Here is an 11,171-nt window from a genome sequence, read left to right as displayed (position 1 = left end):
TCTTCTTGGGAACTATTATATAGGTACTTTTACTGGTTCCTTAAAGGAATTTACCATTTCATGGTTTCAAGAGCCTTTTCCCCAACACTGTATGATCACCGACCTGATATCAACTTCCTTTGCCAGTTGTTTGAAGGTTTCTGGAAGAATTTGAGTTCTTATGGCTTGTCCTTTATGTCCTCCCTAGGTGCAAAGCTCTTTACTGTCTACATATGTTGGGTATCCCTCAAACAAAAAAAGTATCACTTTTTGTGGAGCCCCAGAGTTGATGCCCAGGGAAAATTTAGATACCCAAGAGGAAGGATTGGAGTCTAGAGTGATAATGAGAAAATAAGGCAAATTTGAAAACAAACGTAAATGAGTAGTTGGTATTAGAATGGACTGATGGGTGGAGAATCTAGATGTTAAAGGTTTAATCCTTGGAGGTTTCTGCAGAGGTGCAGGTTGGGCTATGGGGAGAAGGTCTCTGAGGGGCATTGTGGCCTCCAGGAGGCGGTGCCGAGAATGCATCTAGGGAACCAGGTCTAAGGTGCCCCCAGGACCAAACAAGCTTGAAAATACAGAAGGCATCTGGGGAAATAAAACTAAGTTGAGAATTTAGCCCAAAAATCAGTGGGGGAGGAAATACACAAACTTTAAAATTTGTAGGAAGACCCTAAGGTAAAGAATCTGGTATTTTTGAGTAACTGAAAGGCCAGGGAGGAGAGGGATCAGAGAGAAAGCATGGAGTGTGGAGTGAAATGAGTTTGGAGAAAGTAGGCAGGAATTAGAGCATGCAGTGCATTATAAGCGGTGTTGAGTATTTTGGACTGAATCCTACGGGCAGCTGGAAACTTCTAGGGGATTTCTAAGCAGGGGAGAGATGGGAATACAAGCCACCCCACCCCCGTCGCTGTCCCCCAGAGCCAGGTGAACAAGGGGTGTCCCATGGGTGGCAGCTGCAAAAACCAGGCCACCAGACATAAAAAACTAAGTCACCAGCAGTATGGTGGAGTAAAACTCCCCTCCAGGAGACACTGGTGCACTGGAGTGTAGCAGAGGGAGAGCTTTAAGATAGTGCCCGCCCTCCAAGATCTCTGAAAAGGATTATAGTCAGCCCTTAGATGAATGTTTAGTTAGAGGCCTGCCCCTCAGGTCGCAGTCATAATGATTAGCTAATAGGCTTCCTTCACAGAAAGATCAAGCTTTTGGGTCTGTTGCCTTTTGCTGTGTCCTGGGGGTGGTAGCTGTTTAAGAACTCTTTCTCTGTTGGCTACAATCCTGTGGGACCCAAGAGGTTAAGCCCCACTGTCCTCCAGAGCCAGGCAATGTAGTGGTATCTCCTGGCAGCAGCCACAAATATCTGGGTGCCAGACAGAGGGGTATGAGCTCCTTTCTAGGTGACATCAATTATTACAGTCCCATGGGACAGGAACACAAACTCCCCTGGCCTCCAGAGCCAGGCGGTTAAGATGCATGCCTTTGGCAGCAGCCACAGAGATCTGGGCAGCAGACGCATGTAAGAGCTCCCTTCCAGGAGATACTGGTGCTCTGGAGCATGGCAAAGGGAGAGTGCAAAGATGGCACCCGCCAGTCTCTGTCCCTGGAGAGTATTCCAGCAGGCTCCCAGATGTATGTGTTAAATTAGATGCCTGCCCCTCAGGCTGATGCTTTAATATAAGCAGGTGAGCCTCCTTCACTTTATTTTTCATTTTTTTAAAGTTTTATCTATACAATTTTTATTTTATATTTTTTAATCACAATGTTTTCTTCCAAGGTTATTGAGATGTAATTGACATGCAGCACTGTAAAAGTGTACAGTATAATGATGTAACTTACATCATGAAATGATTACCACAATAAGTTTAGTAATCATCCATCTCATAAAGATACAATATTAAACAATTAGAGAAAATTATGTTTTCCTTGTGATGAGACCTCAGGATTTACTCTCTTAATGACTTTCATATATAACACACAGCAGTGTTAATTATATTTATCCTGTGGTACACTACATCCCTGTATTTATTTATCATAAAACTGGAAGTTTGTACTTTTTGACTACCTTCATCCCTCCCTGCAACCCTGCCTGTGGTAAGCACAAATCTGATCTCGTTTTCTGTGAGTTTGTTTCTTTGTTTGTCTGTTTGTTTTGAGGTATAATTGACCAACAATGCTATATTAGTTCCTGGTATATAGCACAGTGATTCCACATTTCTATACATTTCAAAATGATCACCACGGTAAGTCTACTTACCATCTGTCACCATACAAAGACATTACATGATTATTGACTATATACTCCACAGAGTACATGTCATACCCATGACTCATTATTAATTCTGTAACTGGAAGTTTCTACCTCTCAATCTCTCCTCCCCTGCCTCCCCTCTGGCAACCATCTGTTCTTTGTATCTATGACTATGTTTCTATTTTGTTATGTTTGTTCATTTGTCTTGATTCTTATTTATTTATTTATTTATTTTATAAATATATTTATTGTATTTATTTTTATTTTTGGCTGCATTGGGTCTTCATTGCTGTGCACGGGCTTTCTCTAGTTGCAGCGGGCAGGGGCTACTCTTCATTGCAGTGCATGGGCTTCTCATTGTGATGGCTTCTCTTTGTTGTGGAGCATAGGATCTAGACACGCAGGCTTCAGTAGTTGTGGCAAGCAGGCTCAGTAGTTGTGGCTCATGGGCTGTGGAGCGCAGGCTCAGTAGTTGTGACACACGGGATTAGTTGCTCTGCAACATGTGTGATCTTCCCAGACCAAGGCTCGAACCCATGTCCCCTGCATTGGCAGACGGATTCTTTTTTTTTTTTTAAACATCTTTATTGAAGTATAATTGCTTCACAATGGTGTGTTAGTTTCTGCTTTATAACAAAGTGAATCAGCTATACATATACATATATCCCCATATCTCCTCCCTCCCGCATCTCCCTCCCTCCCACCCTCCCCATCCCACCCCCCCAGGCGGTCACAAAGCACCGAGCTGATCTCCCTCTGCTATGTGGCTGGCAGACGGATTCTTAACCACTGTGCCAAGAGGGAAGCCCTGTCTTGATTTTTAGATTTCACATAAAAGTGAAATCATATAATATTTGTCTTTCTCTGGTTGACTTATTTCACTAAGCATAATACCACCTAAGCCCATTCATGTTGCCACAAATGACAAGATTTCATTCTTTTTTATGGCTGAGTAATATTTTACTTTATAGATATATTGTATTATGTGTATATATATATAAAATAAGTACCACATATATATATATAAACACCTATATATATAAATACCTATATATATAAATACCAATATATATATAAATACACACACATATATATATACACACACACATATATATATATACACACACACATATATATATATACACACATATATATCACATCTTCCTTTTCTGTTCATCTATGGATGGACCCTTAGGTTGCTCCCATATCTTGGCTATTGTAAATAATGCTGCAATGAACATTGGGGTACATATACCTTTTCAAATTAGTATTTTCATTTTCTTTGGATAAGTAACCAGGAAGGGAACTGCTGGATTGTACGGTAGTTCTACTTTTCATTTTTTGAGGAACCTCCATACTCTTTTCCATAGTGGCTGCACCAATTTACATTCCCACCAACAGTGCACAAGGGTTCCCTTTTCTCCACATCTTGTCAACACTTGTTATTTGTTGTCTTTTTGATGATAGCCATTCTGACAAGTGTGGAATATCCCTAATGATTAGTGATGTTGTACACCTGAAACTAACAGAATGTTATATGTCAGTTATACATCAATACAAATTATTTAAAATGTACTGGTGCAAGGGGCAACATCATCTTTAAGGAGTTCAGTTGAGTCTCTCATCTGTAGAACAGTTTGATGATACATCGTCACAGACCAGTGTTTGTTAAGAGCTCTGAGGATAATGAGTTCTCCCAAGTAACAGAGGTCAGGGGCTGCACTTAAGAGCCTGAAACTAGGGGACCAGAATTAGCATCAAAATTGCCAATATTGGAGGGGCAGCTGAAGTGATTTACCTTTTACCTAAGGACTTTTGAGGTGCTAACAGACAATGTCATTCTAAGACAAACAGATGAGTAGCCAAAGAGCGTGCTGCTTAACATCTATAATCAGAAGAAGGCAAAGTTGGAGGAGCAGGAGACTGAGAATGGTTGTACCAAAAAAAAAAAAGAAAAAAGAAAATAGTGATGCCTGCTCAGTTCATGTGGCAAAGCTAATTTTCAAATACAGAATCTGTTGACTAAAGAGATCGCTGGGTTCCTAGGAGGAAGGACATATCAACATCATGACAAATAGATTATGTAGTGATTCTCCCAGTCCTTTCCCCAAGAAACCTACAACCATTTCCTTGGGAGACAATATGGTAGGGATAGAGAAACAACTAGAATTGAGAAGATTAATGGACACAGTGTCTGCACTGATATTGATGCTCAGACTCCAAAGCATTTTCATGGACCCTGAAATAGTGGGAGCTTATGACATCAGGAAATAAGAGGAGTCCTAGCTGGCATACATTTTACAATGTGTTCAGTGGTCTGCAGTCCAACCCAGTGGTCATGCCTCCAAGTCCCCAGGTATATAATTGGGATTGGTATCTTAGGCAGTGGGGATAATGTCCTTATAAGGCCCTTGGCATGCGGAATAAGAGCTATCATCATCACTGTGCAGGTGGAAGCCTCTTAAACATCCTTCTGGCCCTGGCCAAGATAGTGAATCAAAGTCAATATTGTGTTCACGGTGGGAAGATGGACACAAGGGTCACCATTAAAGACAAAAAGAGGCAGCAGTGGTTGTACATATCATATCTCCATTGAAATCACCAGTCTGGCCCTAACAGAAACCTAATCAATCCTAATGAGTGATTGTAGACAACCAACTTATAATTTTATAATTTCTTATAATTTTAAGGGATCTAGATCAACAGTCAAAGATAATACTAATGACAAGCTGAAAAGGAGAGTTTCCATTATATCCAAAAGGAGGGGAGAAGTGGCAGTTTGATTACAGTGTCTATCTTCTGAACAAAAATATAGCACAGCTAAGATAACACCATGGACTAGGGACTCCACACTTGAGGCAAACCCTCCTTAACCTGAAAAACTCCATGGAGCACGGACTAGTGGTCAGGTGCAACAGACATCACACCTCCAGTACAACCCCTGTTCCAGAGATACAAAGCTCCATATTCGGGGGTGCAGATGTAGACTTCTCTGGGGGATCCCTTCACCAGACAAAGGACACCAGAAACAGGCTAGCTCAGGGAATGAGAGACGCGAGTACAAAACCCCTCCCCCCAGTTACAACTCGGCATTAGCCCAGCCTGTGACCACCATCCCCTCCACGGGAGAATCTGAGAGAAAGACAATGTCTCTGTCTTCCTCCTTATACACCTCCAAAGAAAACAAGAAAAAAGGGGTAGATCTGGGAGACAGATTACATGGAGGCCAAGTGAGTGTGAACACTAGCCAGGAACAGGGACAAGTCTTCTCGGGGTTTCCAGCCACAGTCAGCGGCACCCTCCTGCCCAGCGAGCAGGCCGGCTCCTCCAGCACCCTGCTTCCGGAGACGGGGGTGGGAGGGGATTTCCACCCTGGGTCTGAAGCCGAGCTCTGCTGTGCCATGGAGCAAGTGGAAGAGTTCATCGGTATGAAAGCCACAGGCTTCACCTCAGGCAACCAGCTGGAAGCATTTAACTGCATCCCCGTGGACAGTGCCGGGGCAGTGGAGTGTGATGAACAAGTTCTGGGAGAATTTGAAGAGTTCTCCCCAAGGATCTATGCACTGAATTAAAACATATCCAGCTTCCGCCGGCCACGCAGGAGTTCTGATAAGTGAAGCAAGAGGACAGACAGTAGGACCAGGGTAGAGTCACTGCTTGAAATGAGGATAAAGCTGCACTGGTCACCCTTTGTAATAATTATGACACAAAATGAATATTAATGAAGGATATTCCTCAGAAACATAGACTTTGTGAATCGAGGAGGAACTCAGGATCACTGTGTATCAGTGGGCCAAAGTTAGATTTTGCTTGCAAGATTTGCTTTTCAGGCCTGACAATTGTTTAAAGGCAAAAGTCACTCTCTAGCTCGAGTCACTTTATAGGCATTTGTCTGCTTTTTTATTGACACTTCTATGTTATCCTCAGAGGGCAGACGATAATATATAAATAATATAGTGAACTCGCCTTTAGTTTCTCATAAGCATTTGCCCTCACCATAGTTTATGAAACTTTGGGGAAATTGAATATTCAGTAAAGGTCTCCAGGATCTTTGGCCATCCATTAAGTTGATGAATAAGAAGCACAATGTTCTCCTTATACACAGGCCCACCTGCCCCTGCCCCTGCCCCCAGGCTCCACAGTCAACCTAGCTGTTGTCCCATCTGCACAGTAGATGCTTGTGCATCCTGAACGACTGAGAACACCACAGTCACTGGTTCTTTAATGCAGTCACCATGACCTTCCAGCTCTTCCAGTCAGCCACACCCTTGATGCAGCCCTCAGATTAGATGAAAAACCTCACCTCTGGTGGATCCCAGGGGACCCCCAAGGACCACAAGTTTACTATAGTCAGATGGCATCCAGTTCCACCTGGGAGTCAACGTTTTTATGTGGGCAGATGCTGTTGTCAAAAGCTGGGTGTGTTGTCTGGCAATGCACTCACCATATAGAAATCCCTATATGTAAATCCCATGTTAATTTATCACATTTCAGTTGGAAAGGAAGGCATTGCATATGATGAAATATATGTGGAGAGTCAGGCTGTCCAATGTACAAACTGCAAGGCAGTTGAGGTAGTTGGATTAAGAGACTGGATGAGGCATAGAATACTACTGGTATGTGTGCAATGGAATAAATATTAAGTTATGTTTTTGAGGTCCATTTTCATTCCTGGAGCTCAGATTTCATTTGCTATTGCTATGTACTTTATATACCCAAGGACATTGCCTCAGGGTTGCAAGCTCTTTAAGGAAATTTTGTGCTTATATCCATGTATTGTATAGAAGAACACAAATTGAGTTTTCCTCAAAAAAAAAAAGCAGTTCAAGATTTTAGAGATAGCATGATAACCAAAGAGAAAAACCACATACACTCAAATGTATGAGACTATAAATTACATAGCTTGAGGGAAAAGAAAGTCCTTCACAAATGCAAATAGATCCATAATGATACCAGCAGTTAATGGAAAAATGGAAGTAAGAGAGAAAAAAGGCTACAGGGACCACGGTTATCATGCTTGGCAAATGGACTGCTCAATTCGAAACCAAAGTGCTCTCCTTCTGGGAAGACACAGTTTAGTTTCACCAAGTGTCTTTGGATCAGCAAGAAAAAACGGTGTTGGAGATTGGTTCAAGATGGCGGAGAAGGATGTGCGCTCATTCCCTCTTGCGAGAGCAATGGAAGCACAACTAACTGCTGAACAATCATCAACAGGAAGACACTGAAACTCACCAAAATGATACCCCACATCCAAAGACAAAGGAGAAGCCACAATGGCACATTAGGAGGGGTGCAATCACAATAAAATTAAATCCCATAACTGCTGGATGGGTGACTCACAAACTGGAGAACACTTACACCACAGAAGTCCACCCACTGGAGTGAAGGTTCTGGGCCCCACATTAGGCCTCCCAACCTGGGGGTCTGGCAACGGGAGGAGGAATTCCGAGAGAATCAGACTTTGAAGGCTAGCGGGATTTGATAGCAGGACTTTGACAGGACTGGGGGAAACAGAGACTCTACTCATGGAGGGCACACACAAAGTAGTGTGTGCATCGGGACCCAGGAAAAGGAGCATTGACCCCATAGGAGACTGAACCAGACCTACCTGCTAGTGTTGGAGGGTCTCCTGCAGCGGTGTGTGATGGCTGTGGCTCACCATGAGGACAAGGACACTGGCAGCAGAAGTTCTGGGAAGTACTCCTTGGCTTGAGTCCTACCAGAGTACGACGTTAGCCCCACCAAAGAGCCAGGTAGGCTCCAGTGTTGGGTCACCTCAGGCCAAACAACCAACACGAGGGAACCCAGCCCGACTCATCAGCAGACAAGCAGATTAAAGTTTTACTGAGCTCTGCCCACCAGAGCAACAGCCAGCTCTACCCACCACTAGTCCCTCCCATCAGGAAACTTGCACAAGCCTCTTAGATAGCCTCATCCACCAGAGGGCAGACAGCAGAAGCAAGAAGAACTACAATCCTGCAGCCTGTGGAACAAAAGCCACATTCACAGAGAGATAGACAAGATGAAAAGGCAGAGGGCTATGTACCAGATGAAGGAACAAGAAAAAACCCCAGAAAAACAACTAAACGAAGTGGAGATAGGCAAACTTCCAGAAAAAGAATTCAGAATAATGATAGTGAAGGTTATCCAGGTCCTCGGAAAAAGCAATGGAGATAAAGATCGAGAAGATGCAAGAAATGTTTAACAAAGACCTAGAAGAATTAAAGAACAAACAAACAGAGATGAACAATACAATAACTGAAATGAAAACTACACTAGAAGGAATCAATAGCAGAATAACTGAGGCAGAAGAACGGATAAGTGACCTGGAAGACAGAATGGTGGAATTCACTGCCATAGAACACAATAAAGAAAAAAGAATGAAAAGAAATGAAGACAGCCTAAGAGACTTCTGGGACAACATTAAACGCAACAATATTCGTGTTACAGGGGTCCCAGAAGGAGAAGAGAGAGAGAAAGGATCTGAGAAAATATTTGAAGAGATTATAGCGGAAAATTTCCCTAACATGGGAAAGGAAATAGCCACCCAAGTCCAGGAAGTGCAGAGAGTCCCAGGCAGGATAAACCCAAGGAGGAACACACCGAGACACATAGTAATCAAACTGACAAAAATTAAAGAAAAAGAAAAATTATTGAAAGCAACAAGGGAAAAAAGACAAATAACATACAAGGGAACTCCTATAAGGTTAACAGCTGATTTCTCAGCAAAAACTCTACAAGCCAGAAGGGAGTGGCATGATATAGTTAAAGTGATGAAAGGGAAGAAGCTACAACCAAGATTACTCTACCCGGCAAGGATCTCATTCAAATTTGGCGGAGAAATCAAAAGCTTTACAGACAAGCAAAAGCTAAGAGAATTCAGCACCACCAAACCAGCTCTACAACAAATGCTAAAGAACTTCTCTAAGTGGGAAACACAAGAGAAGAAAAGGACCTACAAAAACAAATGCATAACAATTAAGAAAATGGTAATAGAAACATACATATCGATAATCACCTTAAATGTGAATGGATTAAATGCTCCAACCAAAAGACACAGGCTCACTGAATGGATACAAAAACAAGACCCATATATATATGCTGTCTACAAGAGACCCACTTCAGACCTAGGGACTCATACAGACTGAAAGTGAGGGGATGGAAAAAGATATTCCATGCAAATGGAAATCAAAAGAAAGCTGGAGTAGCAATACTCATATCAGATAAAATAGAATTTAAAATAAAGAATGTTACAAGAGACAAGGAAGGACACTACATAATGATCAAGGGATCAATCCAAGAAGAAGATATAACAATTATAAATATATATGCACCCAACATAGGATCACCTCAATACATAAGGCAACTGCTAACAGCTATTAAGGAGGAAATCGACAGTAACACAATAATAGTGGGGGACTTTAACACCTCATACAATCATGGACAGGTCATCCAAACAGAAAATTAATATGGAAACACAAGCTTTAAATGACACAATAGACCAGATAGATTTCATTGACATTTATAGGACATTCCATCCAAAAACAGCAGATTACACTTTCTTCTCAAGTGCATATGGAACATTCTCCAGGATAGATCACATCTTGGGTCACAAATCAAACCTCAGTAAATTTAAGAAAATTGAAATAATGTCAAGCATCTTTTCTAACGACAATGCTATGAGATTAGAAATCAATTATGGGGGAAAAAACATAAAAAGCACAAACACATGGAGGCTAAACAATACATTACTAAATAACCAAGAGATCACTGAAGAAATCAAAGAGGAAATCAAAAAATACCTAGAGACAAATGTCAATGAAAACACAATGACCCAAAACCTATGGGATGCAGAAAAAGCAGTTCTAAGAGGGAAGTTTATAGCAATACAAGCCTATCTCAAGAAACAAGAAAAACCCCAAATAAAGAATCTAACCTTACACTTACAGGAACTAGAGAAAGAAGAACAAACAAAATCCAAAATTAGTAGAAGGAAGGAAATCATAAAGATCAGAGCAGAAATAAATGAAATAGAAACAAAGAAAACAATAGCAAAGATCAATAAAACTAAAAGTTGGTTCTTTGAGAAGATAAACAAAATTGATAAACCATTAGCCAGACTCATCAAGAAAAAGAGGGAGAGGACACAAATCAATAAAATTAGAAATGAAAAAGGAGAAGTTACAACAGACACCGCAGAAATACAAAGCATCCTAAGAGACTACTACAAGCAACTCTATGCCAATAAAATGGACAACCTGGGAGAAATGGACAAATTCTTAGAAAGGTATAAGCTACCAAGACTGAACCAGGAAGAAATAGAAAATATGAACACACAAATCACAAGTAAGGAAATTGAAACTGTGATTTAAAATCTTCCAACAAACAAAAGTCCAGGACCAGATGGCTTCACAGGTGAATTCTTTCAAACATTTAGAGAAGAGCTAACACCCATCCTTCTCAAACTCTTCCAAAAATTGCAAAGGAACACTCCCAAACTCATTCTATGAGGCCACCATCACCCTGATACCAAAACCAGACAAGGTTACTAAAAAAAAAAAAAGAAAATTACAGACCAATATCACTGATGAATATAGATGCAAAAATCCTCAACAAAATACTAGCAAACAGAATCCAACAACACATTAAAAGGATCATACACCATGATCAAGTGGGATTTATCCCAGGGATGCAAGGATTCTACAATATATGCAAATCAATCAATGTGATACATCATATTAATAAATTGAAAAATAAAAACCATATGATCATCTCAATAGATGCAGGAAAAGCTTTTGACAAAATTTAACACCCATTTATGATAAAAACTCTCCAGAAAGTGGGCATAGAGGGAACCTACCTCAACATAATAAAGGCCATATATAACAAACCCACAGCAAACATCATTCTCAATGGTGAAAAACTGAATGCATTTACTCTA

The 11,171-nt window shown here is 41.1% G+C and overlaps 1 pseudogene; it reads left to right on the top strand.

Moving 5' to 3' along the window:
- Positions 1-1,455: 1,455 nt before the first annotated feature.
- LOC137749597 (UV radiation resistance-associated gene protein pseudogene) lies at positions 1,456-5,847 on the top strand (annotated as a pseudogene).
- The last annotated feature ends 5,324 nt before the right edge of the window (positions 5,848-11,171 follow it).

This window comes from Eschrichtius robustus, chromosome 1 (genome assembly GCF_028021215.1).
Source record: "Eschrichtius robustus isolate mEscRob2 chromosome 1, mEscRob2.pri, whole genome shotgun sequence".
Classification (NCBI taxonomy): domain Eukaryota; kingdom Metazoa; phylum Chordata; class Mammalia; order Artiodactyla; family Eschrichtiidae; genus Eschrichtius; species Eschrichtius robustus.
The sequence above is the reverse complement of the archived record's forward strand: the minus strand, read 5'-3'. Positions and strand labels throughout refer to the sequence as shown.